Consider the following 27,198-nt stretch of genomic DNA (forward strand, 5'->3'; position numbering starts at 1 on the left):
CATAGTATTCCATGGTGTATATGTGCCACATTTTCTTAATCCAGTCTATCGTTGTTGGACATTTGGGTTGGTTCCAAGTCTTTGCTATTGTGAATAGTGCCTCCATAAACATACGTGTGCATGTGTCTTTATAGCAGCATGATTTATAGTCCTTTGGGTATATACCCAGTAATGGGATGGCTGGGTCAAATGGTATTTCTAGTTCGAGATCCCTGAGGAATCGCCACACTGACTTCCACAATGGTTGAACTAGTTTACAGTCCCACCAACAGTGTAAAAGTGTTCCTATTTCTCCACATCCTCTCCAGCACCTGTTGTTTCCTGACTTTTTAATGATGGCCATTCTAACTGGTGTGAGATGGTATCTCACTGTGGTTTTGATTTGCATTTCTCTGATGGCCAGTGATGATGAGCATTTTTTCATATGTTTTTTGGCTGCATAAATGTCTTCTCTTGAGAAGTGTCTGTTCATGTCCTTCGCCCACTTTTTGATGGGGTTGTTTGTTTTCTTCTTGTAAATTTGTTTGAGTTCATTGTAGATTCTGGATATTAGCCCTTTGTCAGATGAGTAGGTTGCAAAAATTTTCTCCCATTCTGTAGGCTGTCTGTTCACTCTGATGGTAGTTTCTTTTGCTGTGCAGAAGCTCTTTAGTTTAATTAGATCCCATTTGTCAATTTTGGCTTTTGTTGCCATTGCTTTTGGTGTTTTAGACATGAAGTCCTTGCCCATGCCTATGTCTTGAATGGTATTGCCTAGATTTTCTTGTAGGATTTTAATGGTTTTAGGTCTGACATTTAAGTCTTTAATCCATCTTGAATTAATTTTTGTATAAGGTGTAAGGAAGGGATCCAGTTTCAGCTTTCTACATATGGCTAGCCAGTTTTCCCAGCACCATTTATTAAATAGGGAATCCTTTCCCCATTGCTTGTTTTTGTCAGGTTTGTCAAAGATCAGATAGTTGTAGATATGCAGCATTATTTCTGAGGGCTCTGTTCTGTTCCATTGATCTATGTCTCACAAACAGAGAGCCAAATCATGAGTGAACTCCCATTCACAACTGCTTCAAAGAGAATAAAATACCTAGGAATCCAACTTACAAGGGATGTGAAGGAACTCTTCAAGGAGAACTACAAACCACTGCTCAATGAAATAAAAGAGGATACAAACAAATGGAAGAACATTCCATGCTCATGGGTTGGAAGAATCAATATTGTGAAAATGGCCATACTGCCCAAGGTAATTTATAGATTCAATGCCATCCCCATCAAGCTACCAATGACTTTCTTCACAGAATTGGAAAAAGCTACTTTAAAGTTCATATGGAACCAGAAAAGAGCCCGCATCGCCAAGTCAATCCTAAGCCAAAAGAACAAAGCTGGAGGCATCACGCTACCTGACTTCAAACTATACTACAAGGCTACAGTAACCAAAACAGCATGGTACTGGTACCACAACGCTCAGCAATTTTCACTGCACTGTTCTCTCTCTAGGGTCCCAATAGTTTGTCCATGTGCTTATTACTGCCATTTTTGCAGGTGACTTTTTACAAATTTATTTTTTGAATTGAAAAATAAATATTGTATATATTTATGGTATACAACATGATGTTTTGAAACATGTATACACATATCATATATTCATATACATATATCAAGCTAATTAACATATTTATTACCTTATAGATTTGCCATTTATTTATGGTGAGAATACTTAAAATTCTACTTTTGTAGCAATTTTCAAGTATACATTGCATCTTTGTTAACTATAGTCACCATCTTGTTCAATAGATCTCTTGGACTTATGCCCTAAGGTCACTTTTTAAAGACAAGATCTTAGTTCTTTTTCATATAGATTCTCATTTTTAAAGAATGTATGGTTAGCAAATACATTGGAAAGAGTGGAACTTCAGAATGTGAGAGAATTTAAAAAGTAGGAATATTTGTCTCCAAAGGCCTATATTTTCGTATAGGTGGAATGCCGGATATTTGCCCCCATCAGAAGAAACAGTATTTTATTGATGAGAAAACCGAGTTTTCCTCTGCACTTGCTCCACTGTCACCTTTTGTGATTTGATTTAAAGCTAGCAAGGAAAAGGACACACTTCAGCATAACTCAGCATGGGGAGAAGTGACTGAAGATTTGTGTCCCCACACGTGAAGTGTGAGTGCCTTCTGATGCTGCACTCTGAGGCTTCCGTCCTCATCCCGACCCATGAGGATTCAGACCTGGCGGAGACCACAGCTCCTGCTAGGGCCACACATGTAGGAGGCAGGGATGTGAGGTGAGGGAGTTAAAAGGTTGCAAAAAGATGTAGGGACCTTAGAGGGAGGGAAGGAAGAGAAGAGTTTCTGGGGAATGTTCTCTGCCCAAGGCAAAGGGATGGCAGGTGACGCCCCAGAAGGCTCTATAGCTAAGAACAGGGCACTGGGGACAACCAAGAGAATGAGTAGACTAGGTGAGAAAAACTCTCCCTAAATCTCCAGTGCCCTTCAGATTCGGCATGGCTTGGGACAAAACGCTTGAGATTGAAATAAATGACTGATTGACTATTTTCAGGGTGTCCCAGGATGGCCTGAACTGGATAATAGAGATTTTGTGGTGTACTGTACCATCTATATGTATATGAAATATAGTGGTGGATTCTGTTTCACAGGAATTTCCTTAATCATCCTAATCTAGTGATTCTTCCCTCCTCTGATCTTCTACAACACATACTTTTCATTGCTATTGCCTTATGACAACTCTTCTGTAGTTATCTTGACTACTTTTTATATTATATTATTGGTTACTATTTAACTTTCTTTTCCTGATGGGTAAAAGTAAAATGCATTTTCTAATAAAAAGTAGTGCACAGAGAGCCTATCTGGTCAGAAATAATAGGAAGAAGAAAAAAAGAGACTCTTGGGGACAGATAAAAGAAAATAAAAGATCTTCATGGAATGGAAAAACTTCTGAAACTTCTCCAGTTTGTAGTCTTTTGAAAGAGAAAAAAAATCAGAAAATCCTAAGACAAAGCATACAGGACCTTAACTATTTTTCTCTGTGATTTTCACCTTGCTTTTCAGGATGCAGATTTTGTTGTCATTAAAATGTTTATCTCTAAAAGTCATACTGTCTCCATGTGATATATTCATCTCAGCTACTTCGGCACACTTATACATGGACATGTGCCTTCTTCAGATCACCTTTGACTCAATACACATACTGTGCTCCATGACACAGAATTGACAAGATACAATGTGAACGATTAACTTTGCAATTAATATTTTCTATATTATTTCCTATAATATAGAAAATGCATTTGCTTTTGGAATAGGACAGACAGACTTGTGATTTGGTGCTGGTAATTAACTTCTCTGAACATCAGTGGGGGTACCTCTCAGAGACGTGGTGAGGTTTCCATGGGATAGCCTGTGATAAGTTCTTATTATCTATGTGCCTGACACATGGTAAGCCCTTAAGACATTCATTCCATTTATAGCCCTTCTTCTTCTCATCATTAAGTCTTTTCTCTCCAGCTGGTTTGGAAGCTCAGTGATGGCAAGAAGCCCATTTTGTACTTCTTGGTATATTCCACAACATTCTAGCACCGTGAGTCGCAGACTTAGGTAATTAATAATTACTTACAAATTTAAATTGAGAATGTGATGGAATGGTGAAAAATCAAAACATGAACCATCATTGCTTATATATCTTATGAAATTTGTTTTGAATTTTTTTCTTAAGTGTCATTTTCTATAATTACTAAAACCTTAATATGATGATTAAGAATAAAATGGTTTCACTATTGTTTGTATCTGAGGAATTATAATAACATATCAGGAACAAAGGTTCCCAAAAAACTTGCTTATAGAAAATATTAGGTGCATACTTATTAGAGGGTTCTTTTGGGGGGTTCTTCAGAGTCAAAGGAATATAGAAAATATTTGTTTTTTAGATTTATTTTTCCTTATTTGAAATTTCAAAGCAAAATTATATGCACATTTGTTTTTTACTCATTAATTTAGTATTTGTAAGAATGTAAGGGTTATCCATCAGGAAAAAGAAAAAGGTACCTTGAATTAATAATGATAATTGTAGTGATTGCCGTTACTTAATTATGCCAGGTACTTATATAATCTCAAAACAGTGCTATAAGGACAAATTTATTTGTATGTTCTAACAGGACCCTAAATTCAACATTCCCCAAATAAAGCTCATTTGCCTGATGTACTCACTATGTGTCAGTATCTGCTTTTAACAGAGGAAGCAGCTAAACCTCCAAGGATCTGTGGCTTGCCAGCTCACACTAGTTGTTGGGGGTGCCAAGAGTCTATTTTCCATGAAGTAATGTACAAAATGAGCCATCTCGAGTACCACTGCTACCTGAGACATCATTAGGTTAAAAAAATGCTTTATATTCTCTATCGAAACTGAATGCAAGATTAAACCTGTAAAAAGAACAAACTGAACAAAGAATGATTAATACCATAATGTAAGATTATGGCATTCCTGATACCCCACCCTCCTTCCAAGAACAAACAAATCTAAATTACCCCCGTTTAAAAAAGACTCTCCTATTATGAAAGAAGCACTTGTAAAACTTACCAGAATGGGAAAATAAATCATTAGCCCGTTCTAATATCCACTGCATTGTTTAAAGAGATAAATAACACAATCAGCAGGACCATTGCAGCTAGGCAGGTTCTTAGACAACACCTCTATAATGACCGCAGTTACCACCACAGAAATGCTCCCCGGGAACATGGAACTGCAACGCGTGGTAAAGGTTTCTTTCCCAACAAAAGACAGGCACAGAGAGCCTATCTGGTCAGAAATAATGGGAAGAAGAAAAAAAGGAGGCTCTTGGGGACAGATAAAAGAAAATAAAAGATCCTCATGGAATGGAAAAGCTTCTGAAACTTCTCTAATTTGTAGTCTTTAGAAAGAGAAAAAAATAATCAGAAAATCCTAAGACAAAGCATACAGGATCTTAATCATTTTTCACTGTGACTTTCACCTTGCTTTTTAGGACACAGGTTTTATTGGCATTAAAAAGTTTACCTCTAAAAGTCACACTGTCTCCGTGTCATGTATGCTTCTCAGCTACTTCGGTAAACGTATACATGCACGTGTGCCTTCTTCAGATCACCTTTGACTCAATACACACACTGTGCTCCATGACACGGAATTGACAAGATACAATGAGAGCAATTAACTTTGCAATGTTACTTATTTCGCAATATGAGATTAATTGGACAAGAGCTGAAAGGAGGTCCGCCCTGGTGCCACTGTTTAACATGCAAACAGAAAGCGGAGTGTGGCATTCTCTGGTCGTTTGCTTCTGGTTCAGCTTTAATGCTCATTCTCTTCCCATGTATGAATTTTCCTACCTTCTGATATGAGTTTCATTGCACCCCCAAAAATTTATATGTTGAAGCCCTAACCCCTACTATTACAGAATGTAAATGTATTTGGATATAGGTTCTTTAAAGAGGTGATTAAGGTAAAAATGAGGCCATATGGGTGAACCCTCATCCAATATGACTGGATTTCTTATAAGAAGAGATGAGGACACAGACAAACAGAGGAATAACCATGTGGGGACACAGGGAGAAGTTGGCCATCCAAGTCAAGGAGAAACCTCAGGAGAAACCAACCCTGCCTACACCTCAATCTTGGACTTCAGCCTCCAGAACTGTGAGGACATCAATTTTTGTTGTTTCAGCTGTCAGTCTGTGGTCCCTTCTCAAGGTGGCCTGAGAAAACCAAAATCCCTTCTGAGGGCAGGTCCCTTCAGTGGTCTCCCCTGACTCAGGGTAGCTTCTGTCTCCACAGTGTCTCAGAGGTCACATCACTTCAGTTACCCCAAGTCTCCCCTGTGCTAGATCATTCAAATGGAAATCCCAAGTCTGCACTGACGAAGTCTCAGCTGCACATTTTTGGCTGCCTTGAGACTGCTTCACTTGTCTGTTCTGACAGCACTCTAAGCTCCAGGTGTCTAAAATAATTCCTCCTCTGATGAGACTGATGTACTCCTCTCCCATTCACCCTGTCACCCAGGCTGGGGACTCTAAAGCCATCTTCAATGTTCTTTCCCAATGCTTCTCACAGCCAAGCAGCCATCCCCTTTCCTTGCCATTCCTTCATTTTCATTTCTTTGGCATTTTCTCTGCCTCAACCTTGGTTGAGGCCTATTTATGTTAGGCCAGTCCACAGTCAACTCCTAATTGAATCCCCTGCCCCTAGTCCTGCCTTGTTGAACGCATGTCTCACCAGCCCAGGTTCATCCTTCCCCTGCCAAACCATCTCAGTGTTTGGGCCTTTCTTTTGCCCACAGAACTCAGCCGGTTCTGAAGGTCCTGGCATATTTGATTCCCCACCAGTCTTCACCATTGTCCCTTGCCTGTGTCCTCCATTCAGACAGGTTTATTGATCCATTCCAACCATGCCTTGTATTCACTCAGTGAGGAGTGATGTCTTATTTCCACCCTCATTGTTTTTGCTCAAGCCATTGTCCCTTCTTGGAAATCACTTGCATTTATCTAATCCTAACCCATTCTTTAAAGATAATTTCATATCTCATGACTGTGGGAACCCTTATTCAAAGATACCAGCCACATGCATCTGCCTCCTTGAGTTCCTCTAACATATCCTGGTCTCCTTTCTACCTTGATTAGCAAGAACCTCTGAGCCACATGTGATGCCCCAATGTCATACTGTCTCCCTCTCTTCTTGATGTGATTTATGTTACTGCTTTCAGTTCCATTTTAAAGTCTCTTTGGAAAACATGCTTTTGCAACAAGAGGACTCAAATGCTCCAGGCCTGGCTCATACTAAGCTCTGAAAAAATATTAGCTATTAGCTATTAAGTTACAAGCAAATAAAAAGTTAAGCTAATTACAGCTCATTGCACTCCTGTGGTTGTCATTTTTGAATCTCACTTTTCATTATTAGCTATATTTTTTGGGCATATAACTTTCCGATAGACTTTACTTCTTAAAGGCTGGGCCTTTGACTTATTATTTTTTTTTTTTAACATAGAACAAAATAAATACTCTATAAATGTTCTGTGTTCAATAAAGAGATATGTACTTCCTAGGAAGACTAACATATGTTTTACTAGATGCATTGATAAACCTGAAGGATGGGCTTACTGTTCAGTAGTATTTTGTTCATAAATGTAGAAACATCTGCTTTGGGGTTATAGGGAAACTTCTTTCTTTTACATTTGTACAGGCTTGAAAAATAGTTGTGCTCTATAAATACCCCAGTATGAGTCATTTGCTTAACTAAACAGCTGCTTACTCATTAGCCAAATGCACTTCATTTTAAGGCATACACTTAAATGAATTTTCTCCCATGCCTCTCTCCCTCCCCCAAGAGCCAGAAAAGTGATGTGCAGATACTTTTGTGGAATACAAAAGAGATACAGAGATCTGCCTTTGACATAGGGAATCTAAACTCCATGATGTAGCGGAAAGTCATCGTAGCTCAAATTCATAAGCTGTTTGTATACGCTTTGCTTGTTCTTATAACAACACAGTCCTTCATTTTCTATTCCCATCTCTCCCCACACACCTCTGGAACATCCTCCCTCTTCTCATTCAAATCCAACGTACCAATTCTCCCACTGGGGCACCCGGCAGGGCTTTGTTCTTTTTTTTCCTTCTGTCACCATCGCCCGTTTCTTATGCAGGTAGATAGTCTGCATCAAGAGCGCTGGCAGAAGCCATTTATTTTAATAAGTGTAAGCAAATGAAAGTATTCTTACAAATCCTTTTGTAAAGATGGAGACACAGATCAACTTCTACAATTAGTGGCATTCAGCTATCACTTTCTATCCTTCAACTTATTTTGAATGATAAATACAAAGCAACCACTCGCATCTTTTTAAAATTTTATTTTGATTTAACTTTTTTTTTTTTAAAGATGGGGTCTTGCCATGTTGCTCAGGCTGGTCTCGAACTTCTGGCCTCAAGCAATCTTCTAGCCTCAGTCTTCCAAATATGTGAGATTCCAAGTGTGTACTACCATGCTCGGCTTCATGCTTTTACTTTCTTTAAAAATGGTCAATATCACCATGAGTTCCTTCTTTTGGAAGCCAGTAAATGTCTAAATGTTTTGGAAGAGTCCAGAGGAGAACTTTGATTTCTAGAAAGACCAAATGAGAAGAAACAGACACAGTCTCCAGAGTTCCATTTATAGTGTAGCTATTCTCAGCAGAATTCCAATCCAATGTGGATTTTTTTTCTAGCCTGCGGAGGACATCTTCAAACGCCCAGGGCTGACATTTAGCTGGTACCCATCTGGTATGATTGTACCTTGCTAAAATCACTTTTATACCAGTTGGTAATTACCTATGGTCCTGAGCCCCCCCGATACTGAACCCTTCAACGGTGACACCCTGCCTCCCACAAAAATGTCCTGTGATTTAGCAATTAAAAAGTTAATGCCCGACAAAGGACGAGGCTCTGACTACGCAGAGCCATTTTGATTGGACACTGGTTAAATATCTTGAATATCACCCTGCAAATAGCGCTTGTTTCCAGGTATGTTAGGTATTAATTATTTTCTGGAAAGCAATCTGACTGTGCTAGCTTTGAGAATGAGAGCATTTACCTCCCTAGGTTTATTTACCTCCCTAGGGTTTATTTTCCTCATCTGTCAAATGGTAGAGTGCCTTGGCTTAGTGTTCAGACTGGGTTCCAGAGTTGCCTCAAGGGGAGATTGCTAATAGATAGAAATCTGGCCCCACTTCCTGCAGAGCAGCTCCTCCTCCAGGCCTACTCACTGGGGTCCCCATTTCCTTGACTGTTTGGAGAAAGGATTTTGAAAACTGAATTTTGCTGCTAAAAAAAAGTTTAGAAAAATAAAACCACTGGCTTCAATGAGCACTAATCTTTCATCCTATTTAAAAATTCTAAAATTCAATTATAACTACAATTAACAAAAAGAATGGCATCTGTCTACCAAGAGCAAATAGCTACATTGGGCCTAGTCGGTACCAGGCATCATTCCAAGTGCTTTGTGTATTCGAACTCACTTCACCCACAGAACTATGCTTATGTTATAATTATTTTTACAGTTATTAAAGTCTAAAAAGTGTATGTTCAGAGATATTTATTTTCACTTTTATAATTTTCTTAGATACATTTGAGGTTATAATTTATTCAAAGCTAACATTCCTACAATGACTATTTAATGAAATGTAATCATTATATTGTCTTTCTTATATGCTTCAATTACAGATTTCTATGCATATTTTAAAGAGCGTTTTGTCTTTAACTGTTGGATTTCATCTTGAAATCATTAGACTAACAGTATGTACTATACTTTATAATTATACATTAGACTATGTATGTACTTTCTCTGTGGCTTATACCAGTGGTCCCCAACATTTTTGGCACCAGGGACTGGTTTCATGGAAGACAATTTTTCTATGGACCAGGGCGGAGGATGGTTTCAGGATGATTCAAGCCCATTACATTTATTGTGCACTTTATTTCTATTATTACATTGTAATATATAGTGGAATAATTATACAACTCACCATAAGGTAGAATCAATGGGAGCCCCGAGCTTGTTTTCCTGCAACTAGATGGTCCCATCTGGGGGTGATGGGAGACAGTGACACCAAAGTGTGTTGCATATGTCCAGTTAACTCTGTAATCTCGTTTTGGTTGCTGTCAGTGCAATCTCAGGATATTCCGCCTTGACTTTAACCCAGAACCTATGGGGATTTGAAGTTCTCTCAAACACACACATTTCAGGATGCTAGATGCAGCTATACAATTGAAGTACATCAACTCACTTGCCACTATAAAGCCTGCCACCAAAGGCAGCTTAATTGTCACTTGCCACTCACTGATAGGATTTTGATATGCGTCTGTAAGCAATTGATTTATTATGGTCTCTGCACAGTTAAACCTCTCTGCTAATGTTAACCTGTATTTGCAGCCACTCCCTGGTGATTGCATCACTGCCTCAGCTCCACCTTGGATCATCAGGCATTAGATTCTCATAAGGAGCATGCAACCTAGATCCCTTGCATGCACAGTTCGCAGTAGGGTTGGCGCTCCCATGGCAATTTAATGCTGCCGCTGATCTGACAGGAGGTGGAGCTCAGGCAGTAATACAAACGATGGGGAGCAGCTGTAAATACAGATGAAGCTTCTACTCACCTGCCGTGCAGCGCAGTTCCTAACAGGCCATGGACCTGTACTGCAGGAATGTCTGAAAGCTGCATTGTGTACTGTACCAGTACCAGTCTGTGGCCTGGGGGCTGGGGACCCCTAGCTTATACTGTTTGTTTCTTCACTGTCAACCAGACCTGGAAATCAGTTTTTAATGCCAGTCCGCGGCTGTGGCTCTGGGTAGCTGTAAATGTGCTCAGACATTTCCTAAGCTCCAGCTCCTGACTGCCATGGCTTAACTGGGATAAACAGCTGAATGCAAATCTGAGCATGAAATTCCTCGTCACTGTCCTTTTCCGGAATATGAAGTTGTGGAAGGCATCACAGGCCCGGCCTGCTCCCTCCCGCCTCCACTGCTGCGCTTCCGAGGCTCTGGGTCACTCAGGATCTTGTGCTTCTCCCTCCCAGGGCCCGGTCCCTGTGCTCCTGGAGGGAAGGGAGTTGCTGGTCATGGTTCCCCAGTTCCCTGGAGCAGCCTAGCTCAGGCCCTTGCTGGTGGATGGCACTGTCTTTTCTTAGTGAGTCCAGCAGAGTTGGGAAATGGAAACTATATCATGTGAGAAAGTAAAGCTGCATGGGATGAGAAGGAGAAGGTTCTGAGGGTTCCTGTGTTTTAATAAAGTGGCAAAGCACAGGAGAGAGGGATTCCACTAATTCCTGTAGCCTTTATGGGCAGGAACATTGCTGGTAAGTGGCAGGCTCAGGAGGCTGTGTGTCAATGAAGAGAAGGAAGACTTCCTGTCCACTGAGGTATCTACACCGAGGCTGTATCCACACAGCCATTGTATGATAACTCGTCAGGGATGACAAATGAATCCAAACAGGATGTGTAGCTTGACCAGATGAGCTTTATGCAGCACTAACCATCCATCCGAGACTTAAACTATTTTGTCTTAATGATCCCCCAAACAAACGTTAAGTTGTCAGTCTTGATTTGAAGTTAAAAAACAAAGGACCAAACTAAAGAGCTTCTGCACAGCAAAAGAAACCACCATCAGAGTGAACAGGCAACCTACAGAATGGGAGAAAATTTTTGCAACCTACTCATCTGACAAAGGGCTAATATCCAGAATCTACAATGAACTCAAACAAATTTACAAGAAAAAAACAAACAACCCCATCAAAAAGTGGGCAAAGAATATGAACAGACACTTCTCAAAAGAAGACATTTATGCAGCCAAAAAACACATGAAAAAATGCTCATCATCACTGACCATCAGAGAAATGCAAATCAAAACCACAATGAGATACCATCTCACACGAGTTAGAATGGCCATCATTAAAAAGTCAGGAAACAACAGGTGCTGGAGAGGATGTGGAGAAACAGGAACACTTTTATACTGTTGGTGGGACTGTAAACTAGTTCAACCATTGTGGAAGTCAGTGTGGCGATTCCTCAGGGATCTAGAACTAGAAATATCATTTGAACCAGCCATCCCATTACTGGGTATATACCCAAAGGAATATAAATCATGCTGCTAGAAAGACACATGCACACATATGTTTATTGTGGCACTATTCACAATAGCAAAGACTTGGAACCAACCCAAATGTCCAACAATGATAGACTGGATTAAGAAAATGTGGCACATATACACCATGGAATACTATGCAGCCATAAAAAATGATGAGTTCATGTCCTTTGTAGGGACATGGATGAATCTGGAAACTGTCATTCTCAGCAAACTATTGCAAGGACAAAAAACCAAACACCGCATGTTCTCACTCATAGGTGGGAATTGAACAATGAGAACACATGGACACAGGAAGGGGGACATCACACTCCAGGGACTGTTGTGGGGTAGGGGGAGGGGGAGGGATAGCTTTAGGAGATGTACCTCATGCTAAATGACGAGATAATGGGTGCAGCACACCAACATGGCATATGTATACATATGTAACAAACTTGCACGTTGTGCACATGTACCCTAAAACTTCAAGTATAATAATAATAATAATAATAATAATAATAATAATAATAATAAAAGAAATTACTACTTGTTGAGTTTTGGTTAAGTATTAAAAAAAGAATAACTAGAAACATATGTGCTATTAAATACTCCTCTTTTCTCACATTATATATCTGTGTAAAGCCAGATTTGCCTTCTACAGTTTGACCAAGACAACATAGTACATGCAACAGAGTGAATAAAAAGGCAGATATAGTTATCTAGCTGCCTTCTATTAAACCAGTTATTAGTTATAAAAATGTAAAATAAAACCACTCAATTTTTTTTGGCAAAATGGTTTTTTCTAAAATGTGTGTTATTTATGTGAAGATTTAATGGAGTTTATTATTAGTTTTCCTTTCCAACTTTTATTTTAGGTTCAAGGGGTACATGAGCAGGTTTGTTACATGAGTAAATTGTGTGTCACAGGGGTTTGGTGTATAGATAATTTTGTCACCCAGGTAGTCAGCATAAAACCTTATAGGTAATTTTTCAAATGTTTTTTAAAATTTCTGTTTTAATTTCTAATAAAGTAAATATTAATATAAAAAAAAAACAAAAGACCTCATTTCTTGTATCTCTAAAGCACCAGCCCATTCTGAGATTTTATAGTTTTTTACTGATGTCTTGCTCAGACTTTTTCAATAAATATTGAAATGATTAGAATTAAATAGAATTCTTATATATTTGTATTTGCTCATCTCCTCTCTGTATTTCAGGTGGGGGAATAGAGTTCAAGGAAAAGGGTAAGAGACATGGTTGGTTTATTTCAGGAGTCAAAGGCTTATGCTAATGAGGAAGCTTTGTCAGGGGAATTTCAGATATTGGCCAGTGGCAGTGGTGGGAACCTGGGGGTTAACATCCTTGAAATAACACCACAGAGGTGGTGAGTGGCCAGTGTGCCTGGATGACCCAGGGGTGAGTGAGGTCTCTTCTGGAGGCTGACTGCCCAAGCAGCCTGAAGAATCACAGAGATACTTTCTGGTTGGTATTACCCTTCTCCCTTCTCCCCAGGGCTATACCTGATTTGGGCTGAGACAGCGGAAAATACACAATGCATGTTTCAGACATTCCTGCTTTAATATGTTAATATCTCGCCCACTCTCCAGACCAGGAATCTCATATCTTGTCCTACCCTTTTCCACACAAAAAGAAAACTGCATTACATACAGAATTTTTCAGTGTAGTTGTTGCTTATCCCATTGTAACTAAACGCGTTGACTTCTTTTTTTGTGTATATCTTGCCTTGACACGCTTTTTTTATTGAAGACCATGGAAACATTGATTTCTTTGTGATATTTTGAAAAATGACAAATTGAAGAGATTTTTATCTCTGGAGACTGAGCTTTTATATCATAGAGTACTTCTCTCTCCTGATGGCTAACCCAATCACATAGTTCCATGATATACAAGATAAATCTAGATTAATAGGACAGTATGTGCAGAACAATCCTTTTGCTCTTTGTGGCTTCTTTCCCTGTGCCTTGAAAATGTTCATTAAAAATCTCCTACTTAGGCCGGGTGCGGTGGCTCACGCTTGTAATCCCAGCACTTTGGGAGGCCGAGGCGGGCGGATCACGAGGTCAGGAGATCGAGACCACGGTGAAACCCCGTCTCTACTAAAAATATAACAAAAATTAGCCGGGCGTGGTGGCGGGCACCTGTAGTCCCAGCTACTCGGAGAGGCTGAGGCAGGAGAATGGTGTCAACCCGGGAGGCGGAGCTTGCAGTGAGCCGAGATCGCGCCACTGCACTCCAGCCTGGGTGACAGAGCGAGACTCCGTCTCAAAAAAAAAAAAAAAGAAAAAAAAAATCTCCTACTTAGTCTGCCTCATTATATTGGTTTACTCATATTGGTCTCCCTATTTTAATGATTTAAAGCACTGTTTGAAAAGATTTCTTGTTTGAAATATCCTTGGCCAGGCCATTACTTTGTAAAGTAGGAAAGTCTGGAGGCCCTAGTTGTTCTTTTGAACTTAGTTCATGAAATGATTTTTAAACACTGGTCTATCACCTTTTCTCTTCTCTTTATCAAAATTAATAATTCACATAAAAGCCACCTATTTAAATGGAGTCTCAGCTGGGTACAGTGGTTTATGCCTGTAATCCCAACACTTTGGGAGGCTGAGGCGGGTGGAATGCTTGAGTCCAGGAGTTCCAGACCAGCCTGAGCAACATGGTGAAATCTGTTTTCTACAAAAATGACAAAAATTAGCCAGGTGTGTTGCTGCACAACTGTAGTCTCAGCTAATGGGGAGGCTAAGGCGGGAGGATCACTTGAGCCTGAGAGGCAGAGGCTGCAGTGAGCCGTGATTATGCCACTGTACTCTAGCTTGGTGACAGAGCCAGACCCTGTCTCTAAATAAGTAAATAAATAAATGGAGTTCCATTGTTAGCAACTTATACAACCTGGAAAAATCAAATGAATTATAAATATTGGCATGGATGAGTACACAAATACTTTCAAAAAGAATTACAATTTCTCTGTAATAACTATCAAGGTTATTTGGCTAATAGGGGGTCCCTGGAAGACCCTTAAGATCTGTCTGTAAGAGAAAAGGAACCCTGGCAATTCACAAGACAACTCAGCAACATTGCATCTGCTCCTAGGGCAGGTAACAAATTCCAGTTTTAAATTTTGCTCTAAACAGTTAAGGAGATAATCAAGTCAGCTTGGGATTGGGTTGTGCACAGGAAGGCTGCAAAAAGATTACAAAATAGCCTCCCCCTGGCAGAAATGTAAAAAAGCCATTCCATGATTTTTTTTTTTTTCAGTTCTGCCAACGATTTATCTTCAGAAGACAAGCAGATGAGGAGACAAAACCTACTGATGTGGGTACCCAAGCAGGAACCCCCCTCTTGCACCGGCGACTCACGTGGGAAGAAGGTAGGAAATCAACAGCATAGGGGAAAGAAAAGGAAAAGGAGTTTGGAAACAAGATAAGACAGGCTTCTTTTGAATAATGGAGATGACTCTTAGAAAAAAGAAAAGAAACAATAAATTTTTATTCACTGATTCCATTTCAGCGCAGCAAATTCTCATTGGCTTTAATCAATTGCTTTCTTACAGAGTTTTGTCCATATGTATGTGACAAAATCAGCGGTCATTTAATGACAGACTTAGAATGTGTGCTGAGAATGAAACCATTGAGATTTCCTTGTCTTTTCTCTTTTCAGTAAAAATCAGGAAGGGGAGAAAGGGAGGTGGTGAGGGTGGGGCAAGGAGAGCAGTATTTTATAAAAGTGACAATACGTTTTGCATTTGAATTATTATTTATTTTCCCTGATGGAGTTTCAAGTGGGTTATTGCAAGGAAAGGAAAAACTGGAAATTAACCAAACGTGGTCCAGGCTGGGGATGATGAGTTTAGCAGGGGCTTTAATGGGACCTCCTAAGCGATTCAGGAGAGAATGAATCTCTCATAGTTTCCCTTCTCATGGGATCACTGACTAAGCTTCCCCAAATCAGGCGCAGCAACAAAATCAGGGTGCAGCATCTTTTAAGTGGGCTTAAGACCCACTTAAAAGCTTATCATAGCGAGATGTTGAGAAGATAAAGTTGTAGTTTTTTATAGAGCAGAAAAGATATATGAGATGAGGAATAAAAGGTTCTATCTAAAAGCCTGACGTGTGTAAGACTTTCCCTCCACTGTTGCTTTCCCTCTGGTTTGGTAAGAATGTGGTGAGTGAAGTAAAAAGATAAGGAGAGAAGAACCCACAGAGACCCCCTCGAAGTGTAAAACTCTGTTTATTAAGAGTGAGAACGTTCAGTGGCCTGTGACCCTCCCTTTCCTAGGCCACCTTCCCCAGTGCTTGGCTCTTCCCTGCCTTGCACCAGGTGATCCAGGCAAGGCCCTGGCTGGGGGTGCTGAGGGTGGGGGAGACAGCTCTGGGTCCTTCTGTGCCACTTCCTCCCTGTGCTTGGGTTTCAGCAGCAATCTGCCCCTCTGCGATGGCAGCCTGTCCACAGCTCTAGTGCCCATAGGCTTGGGGACCCCGTCCTTCCCCTCATCTGACTCTTCAGGCCTAGAGTGGCGAGGGCTTCCCACTGTGCTTATCTCTGGGTACCTCGGCCTCTCTGGCTGTATTTTCTTAACCCTGCTCCCTGCTCTGTAAACAGACCCTTCTCTAAATTCACCTCAGCCCTGTTAATGGGATTCTCTTTCATGGGATTCTGACTGATAGAGTGGGGCCAAAAATATCTCAAACCTGATAGAAGCTGAGAGGAGCTGAAATTTCGAGTTGCAGAAACCTGGATGCTTGCCACTATATAGAGGACAGCAAACCATTTATTATTTATACAGTTTCAGGCAAATAAGCTATAGAAATTCCAGGTACAAAAGATCTGAAGAGATGACTAAACACCAACTAGGATTAACTATATTAATCATGGACTTTTAAAATCACCAGAACCACCTGCTGCTAAATTATAAAGTCCAAAAAGGCTTCAAGAATTTTCCAAAACTAAATAATGTCAACTCTCTAGAATGATTTATTCAAATTTAAGTAGGCCAGACTCACAATTTGGAGCACAGCTCTTTAATACATATAGATTCTAATTTTCTAAAAGAGAAAGAAAAATAGATTTGTTACTTGACTATTAGAAAATTCATTGCATATTTAAAAAGCAAGAGAACTTAGCTGTCTGCCTGTTCTGAGTCTGAGGTGTAAATGTTTACCTCATTATACATTAAGTATCTATAGATTATGCTCAATACTTTTTGCAAAATGTAGCATAAAGTCACTACTCATGCCCTTAAAATAGACAACAACAATGTAATTTTAGAAGATGTTAATAAGTTTTCCTAGCTTTTGATTTTTTTTTTTTAGCTTTGGCCTTATCCTTTTTTGAGGTAGTGGGTGGCATTATGGATTAATTACTTAATACACCTTTGTTGGCTTAGAATTCACTGAGCTGAAATGGAGTGAGAGCTAAGATACTCTCAGAATATTCTTAAAATGACTGTGCTGCAAAGAAGCCTGGGTGAGTAGAAGAAAATAAAAGGAATGGTGGATACAAGTGAAGGTTAAAATGAAGTAGGAACTAAATATTATACTGGCATTTGGGGTTAGCGTTTATGAATTGTTACTTTCTGGCAATGCTCTACTCTTTTGTATCTTCGTTGGGACAGAAAATTCCGTAAGAAAGACCTTTCCAGGAAGAGCTTATCCCTAAGATTATAGGCTCAGGGTTTGAACAAAGCGTCTCTTCCAAGACCTTGTGAATAATATGCATATAGTCCACATAACTTCACAAAGTAAAGTTAAACGAATGCATTCTTTTCTTGCTATTAAACCCCATTTATCGCACTAGCTGCTGGTGATTTGAGCGCTCCTTTCCAAGCCTCTTGAGAGTTCTGCTCTAACAACACTGCCCCCTAGTGTTCTCTCGCTTTGGTGCAACGTGAGTAAAAAAAAAAACACCAAGATTTACTTTACTGTATTCATCACTGTTTTGCCATAGAGAATGTAAGATATCTTTCTGTAAATTATTTAGATATTTAATCTTATTTATTTATCCCAATAAGATATTAAAGCATGCTAAGCTGGAATGATTTTTTTTCATAAATGGGTAGAAGCAAAAGTAAAAGTTTAGATACTATTAAATAATTCCTGATCTAATAAACGGAGACAAATTACCTAATATTTTTGAGCACCTATTATGTTAGGCATGTAAGAAATACTGTATTAAAAGTGAAGTCTAAGTAAGCCTAATTCAATACTTAACTTTTAAAGTTAGAGACATTTTAAATATATTTATTAATTTGATCTCAAATTTGGGGAAAACAGTAAAGATGGAAGAGAGAAAAGGGAGAATTGTTAAATTTTACATATCTAAGTGGCTTCGTATCATGTTTTAATTGAAAAATATTTTAAACAAGTCAATTCTGATAAGGTGTAGAAATTCTACTTGCAGCTTTAGGACAAAGTGAATTAAAAACAAAGGCTTTCTACTTGAAATGTGGCCAGTGTGACTGAGAAATGGAGTTTCTAAATTTTCATTTCATTTTAATTAATTTCACTGATTTAAATTTTAAAACTGATAGATACTCAATTCAGTCATTGAAAACTTTTAGGTAACTTAGGTATCTGAATCTATTTTTTTCAAATGTAAATTTTAAGATATCTACTTAGGTTAAATATTCCTAATAAAAATATAGCATTTGAATTGCATATGCTATAAGTGAAAAATATACATTTCAAATGTTTAGTACAAAGCCAAAAGAATGTAATATTTCTCATTAATAATTGTTATATTTAGTACATGTTGAAATTTATATTTAGATATGTCAAACAAAATATATTATTAAAATTAATTATATTGGTAAAAAAAGGCTAATAGTATAGAAATCATAACTATGTATTCCTCTATCTGAATAAACTGAGAGAATCAAGTTTTCAGATTATTAAAGGTTGAAAAATTGAAAATATATCTGTTTTCCATAGTGCAGTTCACATACCACTGGTGATAAATTACTTTAGCCAATGCAAATATATAGGCTTTTTATTGATATGCATTATTTGAGCAATAGTGAAAATGAAACTGAGATATCAAATCTATGATTTTGCAGATATTGATGTTTAGGACTACATTACACATTAATTACAGTGCTCATGTTTATAAGTTTTTAGTTACTTTGACTCCACCATTAAATTGGATTAGAAATATAAGTTGCAGAGTTTTCTAAAGCCTGGGTTTTACTGTTTCTATCCTTCTGGTGTCATTTAACATGTTCCTCTGTCCAGTGTATTTCCTGTAAGTTGTAGTTAGAATTAAGAACAGAACCATACAATAGAAATATGAGCCACAAATATAATTTAAAAATTTAAAATACACATTTAAAAAAAGAAAAAATTAAAATTAAAATTAATTTTAATAATATAATTTTATTTAACCCAATATGTCAAAAATATTATGTATGTAGTCAATATTAAAAATTATTGAGATAATTTACATCTTTTTTTCATATTAAGTTCTTGCTATCTGGTGTGTATTTTACGTGTACAGAACATCTCAATTTGGCCTATCCACATTTCAAATGCTCAGTAGCCACATGGGACTAGCACTGAATTCAGTAGACCCAGGGACATCATCAGATTGAGGTTCAATTTTTGGCCAAAATACCCCATAGGTGGTGGTGTGTACCTCCATACAGAAGCATAAGTCTGGTGGCTTTTTTGTGATGTTGGCAGTCATTGATTACCATTGTCTACACCCAATAATTCATTAAAGGTTGCAAAACGGCAATACTAGAATTTTAAAATTCCTTCTTCATTTATTAGATGGAATACTTTTATCAAGAGAAACATCTCATCAACTACTTGGTTACTTGGAATAATATGCATAGGGAAGTTAGAAAAAATGTTTGATCTCTTCCTTTTATTTGCCAGTTTTTAAAATAATGATTTTGGTTTCCTTGCATTTTGCAAGGATGATCAATAATATTTTATTTTAACAGTATCATTAGGAATTCATGAATGTTAATATTCGATGTGTTTCAGTTCATTACAGAGTTAACTTAATTGCAGAGTTCTGATATCACCAAAGCAGTTTATGATATTCCAGGTCCATCTTGTACACTTCCTTCCACAGACCTGTAATCAGCTATTTCTTCAGGGAGCCTTTGATTCCTTTTAGTGGAAAATGGTATGTAGAGAACATTATCTGTGTGTGAAGGGTTGAGCACGTTCTGTCTTTTCAGAGAACAAAGCTAGAAAACATGTATTTTAATACAATAATATTCATCATGAATTCATGATAATGTTTCCTATTCAAATTCAAGTAGAGGACTTTTTTTACAGTGTCCTTTTCCCTGTCAAATTTCAAATTTCATTGACATGAATATAATTATTCATTTGCTGTATTCATAATACACATATGCAACAGTCTCGAATAAATATAAGACTACCACTAGCAAAATGATTACAAAAATCAGCTTAAGATACTTTGCAGTTGTTTTTGTCATTATGATAACATTCTGCTAAAACAGTCAAATTACTGTGCTTTACACTCACTTGGAATAGTCCCTTTGGTGCTGTTCTGCCACCTACTGGACAGACAGGCTCAATAGTCTTATTTTACTTTTGATGTTCAGGAATCACTTCATTTTAAATGTAATTTTGCTTTATAATAATGCAAAGTTTCACATGACTCTAAAGTCAAATTTACAAAACGAGTCTAGTTTTTCTCCCTGTCTCCTCAATCTTATTTCCTTCCTCTACCTTTAAATATTTTATTTTTAAATGCTGTGATTTATATGTCCATTAGTATATATTTGTATATAATTTGTATACAAATTATACAAAATTGATATATATTTGTATTTTTTTATCCAGTCTCCTTTATTAGATAATTGGTAGCATACTATACAGACTTTTCTCCACCTGAAAGAAACATATATATTACTATTAAAAGTTTATATGTATATAACCTGGATTGTTGGATTTTGCTTTGTTAGGTAATCTGGAAATCTTTTTATAAATGTAAATTTAATCAGTAAATTTATTTTTAGGATCCAAATGCTTGGCATCACTTTTGTCACATTTGTTACATGTATTTCCATCCATACAAGCATGCAAACGTATTCACATCTATACACCCGTGACTACCTCTATCTTTATTGCCTTACATTTCTACTCTTTTCCTATGTGGTCAATATCAAGGCTGCTCCATGAACTGTTTGCTACCAAGCTATGATGACTTGTGAATAGAAAGCAACAACAACAACAAGACACATTTAGAAACATTTAAGGTAATTTGATATTGCCACTAAATTCAAGCACATGATTTTGTATATTACAAGTGTCGCTTACAAATTATTGGGGAAAAAAAGTGGCCCTTCACTACAGAGTCTGAGAAACACTTGCCTACATTATTTGCTTGTGCGCATGTGTTCTCTCTCTCTCTCACTATCTTTTTGTTTTGTGTTTTCTTTTTGAGACAGGGTCTCACTCTGTCATCTAGGCTAAAGTGCAGTGGCGCCATCATAGCTCATTGCAACCTCAAACTTCTGGGCTCAAGGGATTGTCCCGCCTCAGCCTCCTCAACAGCTGAGACTACAGGAACATGCCACTGTGCCTGGCTAATTTAAAATTTTTTTTGTAGGGAATAGGGTTCTCACTTTGTTGCCCAGGCTGGTCTTGAACTCCTGAGCTCAAGCAATCCTCCCACCTCGGCCTCCCACAGGGCTGGGATTACAAGTGTGAACCAGTGCACCCAGCCTCTTTTTGTATTTAGAAATGTTTGTGCTATTTTGTTCTGAGCCCTTTTTATTAACATCTTCATATAATCTATAATTTTATTAATATCTGTAAATAATACCTTTAGTCCCATTTTTACTTTTCTCCCCATCCTACTATGAATAAAATTGAAATTAGCTAATAACCCCTTCTTCACCTTCTCCCCTGTTCCCTGGTGTCTATTTTCAACGGATATGTTTTTATTCTCCATTGATATCCTTGAGGCAATCACAGAGCTTATTCTACTTTTTATATTCTCTTTCCAATGTATGCCCCTCCTCATTTTTTGACAGTTAATTGTATATAGAGCAAATGGCCATCACATTTTATACTCTCTCCCTTGTAAACTACAAGCATTATGAGTTATACAAAAAAATGTCTACTTAATGCTCACCGCCAGTTCTGTTGTCAACGTTTCTTTAGTCATACTGGTTTTCTGAGGCTTGGTTTCCATAAATTCCCCAGGAAAGGCTCATAGGAATATTACTCCCTGAGTTCTTGTGTGTTTATTAAGAATTGTGACCATGGTATTTAAAGATCAATGTTGCTGGGTATAAAATCTTTAGCTCACATCTGCCTTCCTTAATATTTCTTAACTATTTTATACCATTGTCTTCTGGCATAAAGTATTGCTGTCAAAAAGTCTGATGACAACCTGATTTTCTTTCTCTTATAAGGGATATTGACTTTTTAACTAGTGCCAAAAAAAGAACTCTTTTTTCTTTTTATTTAAAGGTCAATAGTTTTAGTAGACTATGTTTACATGTAGCCCATTCTGGGCCAATTTCACCAGGTACGTCCTTTCAAATGTTGGGCAAGTGTATTTTTATGTCAGAAAAGTAGTCTTTGAATTATAATTGATAATATTTGTTCTTTCATTACATTGATTTTCTTTTTCAGGAACTTCTATTATATGTTCTTTTGTTCTCCTATTCCTATTTTGTATGCCTTTTTCATATATATGTTTTAAATCTTTTTTTTTTTTACAAATATTCATTCTTTCCTTTTCTATTTTTCTTAAGGAACTTTCTTTGGTGTTCATTCACTATTTTGTTTCTTTTAGTCTAGTCTAAAATTTTGGAATAAGTTTTTCCTTCAACTCTAATATTTTTCTATTTCTATAAACTCCTTTCAAGTCTTTGTTTTTTCAAATTAGCTTCTTTTTGAGTTCTTAAAATTCTGGGTTATGCTGTTCTTTAAAAGCTTCTATCTTTTTTTTCAGCTTGATTTAAAATATTAGGCTAAATTTTCTTCTGTTTTGTTTGCATATCTTTCTGGCATGCTTTTATTGTCTGCAGAGACATTACATTCCTCAATTCATTTTTCTTTATGATAGATTCGATGGCCATTTTTTTCTTTATTAATGTTTAAGTGAGATGAGTTTTCTTGTACTCTTAGAAGAGAAGAGTGAACCAGGATAGCTTCCTAGCTCTAGAGATGTAGAGCTGCCTTTTCTGTTATTTTCGGATGTGTATATGTATCTGCTATCTGTTGGCTCTTTGCTCCCCCCTCCACTTGTATCTGCGTCTTCTTTATTTTGCCTCCTTTGCTCCTATCGTCTATTTCCTGCTTAATTTGGATTCTATTCCAGTAGTTTCTCTTCAATGTGGGGTTTTGCTGTGGAGGAGATGGCTATTTAGGGTCCCTTTAGGGTCCATGGGGCACAGGCTCCTCCAGCACAAGCTGGTTCTCTTGTGTTCACCCACAAGTTGGAGGCAGCAGGACTCTAGGGGTTTCAGTTGCCCTTCCCAGAGTGGCCCCCAAGCCTTACAGTGAGTACTTGTGAACTGTTTCTGTTTCTCTGCCTCTTGGGGCCATCAGAAGTCCCTTTGTCCTCTTTTTATTTCCTCTGACGTGTTAAAGACACTGTACAGGTCTTAATCTCACCAGTAGTTTATTCCAAACCGCACATATTTGGAGGTTTATAGGGATGTTTTTTCCCGCTGCTTTATTGGAGATGTTATCTGGGAGGTTTTGCTTTTGTTATCTTAGTTGCTCTGTTTCCATGGGGTGATTTGGAGAGGTGGAAAACTTATGCCACCTTGCCACCACTTTCCTAATTACTTTAAGCAACCAAACTTTTAGTCTACTTCTGTTGTACTTTGTTAGTAAGCATCTACCTGCCTGTCTATGTTAACAGGTTTTCTGATGCACTATACAGTTGACCTTTGAAGAACACAGGTTTGAACTGCATGGATCCACTTACAAGTAGATTTTCTTCTGCCTCTCCCTGGCTGCCACCACCCCCAGACAGCAAGACCAGACCCATCTCTTCTTCCTCCTCAGCCTACTCAACGTGAGGATATGGATAAAGACCTTTATGATGACCCACTCCACTTCCAGTTAATGAAATATATTTCCTCTTGCTTATTATTTTCCTAATAACACTTTTTTTCCCTCTAGCTTACTTTATGATAAGAATACAATATGTAATACATATTACATATAACATACATCATATGTGTTCAACGACGATGTTATCAGTAAGGCTTCCAGTCAATAATAGATTATTAGTAGTTTAGTTTCTGGAGAGTCAAAAATTAAACACAGAATTGTGACCCTTTGGGGTTGGTTCCCCTAATCTCCACATTATTCCAGGGTCAACTATTGTTTAATCAGCATGGTCATATTGACGTCCATGCATGTTGTTAATACTTGAGCCCTCAATAGAGAATATGTCCATAGTTCAGGGATCTATGATGTCTTTCTACACTGCCAGGTCTCTATCTCTCTCTCCCCTTCCCAGTCTGTGAAAAGTCTCTGCGTGTCTCTTTGTTGCCACTGTCTTGAGTGTTCTGGATGCTGATACAAGGCCAATTGAAAGTGGATTGTCCATCTGAAGTGCTCCTGTGTGATTACTAGGCCACGCGACAGTCACAAACATCTCTCCTTCCTTTCCTCCCCTAACAGGCTTCGAGCCCTGATTCTTCATCAGGATGGTAGAGGATAAGTCTTAGAGAACCACGACCCCTGTGGGAACATATTAAAATGATGGGGGAATACACTGGGAGGAAACAATAGTTTGATAAATGCTTCCCAGTTGGTTCTAATAGACCTCCTCAGGACTGTAGTTGGATCCTCTGCTCTTGGTAGAGACAGGGAGGGTGCCATGGAATCGGCCATGGGTCCAGATCACCTGGGCATCCTCAGGCACAGGACTCGGAAGTGACTGACTGAGATTTAAGGGATAGGAGAAAAGAGAGAAAAGAAGGCAGGAGCCCAAAGATGTAATTTCTTTTTGGACCCATCTTCTTTTTCAGGTGCTTAATATCATTGCTTTTTTTTTTGAAAGGTAACAGATTTATCTTGAAAGCATTTGTAGTTATTCCTGCTTAATGTCTAGCTAAGAAATTCTTTCACCTCTAAACAGAAAACAAAGTATTTCATTTTACAGGTAGAGACAAAAGGTATTGAATGGCAAAGTTTGAAAGAGGTGGCATTTGGGGTGAAAGTGTCTCCATCAAAGAAAAACTGATGACATCAGATCTGTGGCTGTTTTAATAGAGGGAGAGAATACAGGAAGGCAGAGGGGCTGGGCTGGGAAGGGGATGTAAGAGATAGGGAGCAGCAAGTGGATGCTGGACATGCCCATAAACTGCTAATTTCATAAGTATATTTATCTTCACTTGTGCACAGAAAAATAAAGGCACTGTGTGGGTGTATTAATGCTCTATATGAATGCCAGAACTGGTACAGCCTCAGGCTCTAAGGAAGGAAGATGGTCAGGTATTTGGTAAGATGATTTGAAGACAGAGAAGTATCAAAGAACTGATGGTCTGACTTGAGTCCTGGTGTATGATGTAAGAGCTTAGCAGATTATAATATTCAGGATAATTTCTGAGGAATCCACAGAAGCTACAGTGTCCAGGGCACATTAGTAACTGAGGGTCATATAATTAAACAAATAATTCTTATAGATGGTTCATTTGTAAGTTAGTAGACATTTCTGCTATAAGCAAAAATACTGTCATTTTGACTTCAGAGAAATAGACAACTTTATATTTCTGAGGCACTTATGTTTTCTCTATTGTGGATGATGCATCTTCCATTACTAATGAAGGATCATAGGAATTGAGGTAATTGAAACATAGTTCTCCTCTCTATGGTATTAATATTTTTCCCAATGATTGTTTTTCTTTTCCTGTTTCCTGGATATGACAGAGCGCATGATATAAGTACCTAATCGCTCAGGGAACAGCTACACCCGAGGCCCTCTGCCTTCCTCCTGCTCTCCCAGGGAGTCCTGTCTCCCCGCTTCCCTTCCGAATTAACCTGTTCTTTACCTGAATGTTAACATTATTCAGCCCCTTTCCCCATTCAAGGTTAGTGTTCCATTTTTAGCCCTGAAATACAGATGAGTTAGATTACTAGACTATTCACTGATCAATAATGTGAAAAAAACAAAAAAGAGAAACTATGAGTCAGAAGAGGAAAAATAGTGAGTCATCAAACAGAGGGCGTCTCTAGTCTATTAATTTCAACTGCACAGTCTATAATAACCAGTGTGTGAGAGTTTCAGCCTTCATCCAAATAACGTATGTGAAACCACAAAGGAATTCAAGCTGCAGACAACAAGGCACATTTAAGAGGTTACAATGTTAGTGTTGAGCTTGGGGACATAGAATAGAGCATTGATTTCTGATAAATTATTGTGCATTGACATTTTCGGCATGGGCATTTCTTTCTATATTATGATTCCATAAAAAAGTCAGTTTGGGCCCATTAATTGCCTCAGAGGGAAGGGTGTGTGTATGTGTGTGTGTGTGTGTGTGTGTGTGTGTGTGTGTGTGTGTGTGTGTGTGTGTGTGTGTGTGTTAGGTGGAATGTGCTGGATTCGGGAGGCGTAGTGGGATGTTGGCATTTTACTTTGAAATTTAGATGTACATGCCCAATAACGTTAGCCTTTTATATTTTAATTTAGGATATCTGGGCTCCACTCTTCCCTTACTGCTTCCCAATCATGACTTACTGTTCTTAGCGCCGTTGTCATTCAATCAGGAATTCTCTTGAGCAGACCCGCTAGTGGCATTCAGTGGATCCCAGAATAGATTTAGCCTGTTGGGAGCATAATGCATGTTTTAGTCTCCTGGTCACATACAAATGAAATAGGAGGGGGTGACAAAATATAGGAATTTAGGAGGGCCCTATGACTTGACCTTCTTTTGCACATTAGACAGACTTCTCAGATGCTTGAATCTTCAAATTATTATGTCTAATTACTTAAACTGAAAAGGTCTAAGACTGAATTCACTTTTTTTCTCTAAACATTTTTCCTTTCAAATTTCTTTGTTGTGTTTTTGTGATTCTCTATTCCCCAGCTGCCCAGTTTTCCAAATTTTTAAAATATATTTACCCAGTTCAATTATTTATTCAACAAGTATCTATTCTGTTGGCATGTTGTGTGAGTCATGTACTGGGTACTCTGGGATGGAGAGATAGGTTAGTGCCTACCCTTGGGAGTTCACGATTTAGCAGGTCCCTTTCTGCATCCTCTCCCTCCCGTCAAGTGCACCTGTGTCTTTAGTTTCTTCCTTCCCATCCCTATTGCAGCTGCTCTGATAGGAGCCTTCTCCATCACACCTGGCCCACAGCAATCAAGTGCTCCATAGTCTCAGGGAGCCTAAAAGCTACAGCTTTAAAATCCAGTTTCTCACTCTCTAACCTCTTCCAGTAGTTCTCAACCTTGGTTCTGCATCAAATGCATTGGTAATTTTTTTTTTTTAATCTGTCTGTTTTTGACACAGATGCCTAGGAACCCTTTTGTAGAGGGCTTGGTTCATATGCAATCTCTAAATGGTGATTTCCTTGGGCTTCCAGACAAGAGACAATTGTTC

General features: G+C 38.2%; 1 protein-coding gene and 1 long non-coding RNA gene across 8 annotated transcripts in view; one reads left to right on the forward strand and one right to left on the reverse strand.

Annotated features, from left to right (window-relative positions):
• The window catches only part of DLGAP1 (DLG associated protein 1), a 993,959-nt gene that overhangs the window by 503,211 nt on the left and 463,550 nt on the right, over nucleotides 1-27,198 (reverse strand). For all 7 annotated transcript variants that reach the window (XM_058438584.1, XM_032152723.2, XM_032152722.2 and 4 more), the window contains one exon: nucleotides 26,334-26,419. The gene's annotated coding sequence lies outside the window, so the exon portion shown is untranslated. The remainder of the gene's footprint in view (nucleotides 1-26,333; nucleotides 26,420-27,198) is intronic.
• On the forward strand, nucleotides 18,473-26,326 carry LOC131383468 (uncharacterized). The gene is made up of 3 exons (XR_009213509.1): nucleotides 18,473-19,772; nucleotides 20,789-20,877; nucleotides 23,505-26,326. It is a non-coding gene; the product is annotated as an uncharacterized LOC131383468 (long non-coding RNA).

Source organism: Hylobates moloch, unplaced genomic scaffold, assembly GCF_009828535.3.
Source record: "Hylobates moloch isolate HMO894 unplaced genomic scaffold, HMol_V3 SCAFFOLD_5, whole genome shotgun sequence".
In the NCBI taxonomy this organism is placed as follows: Eukaryota; Metazoa; Chordata; class Mammalia; order Primates; family Hylobatidae; genus Hylobates; species Hylobates moloch.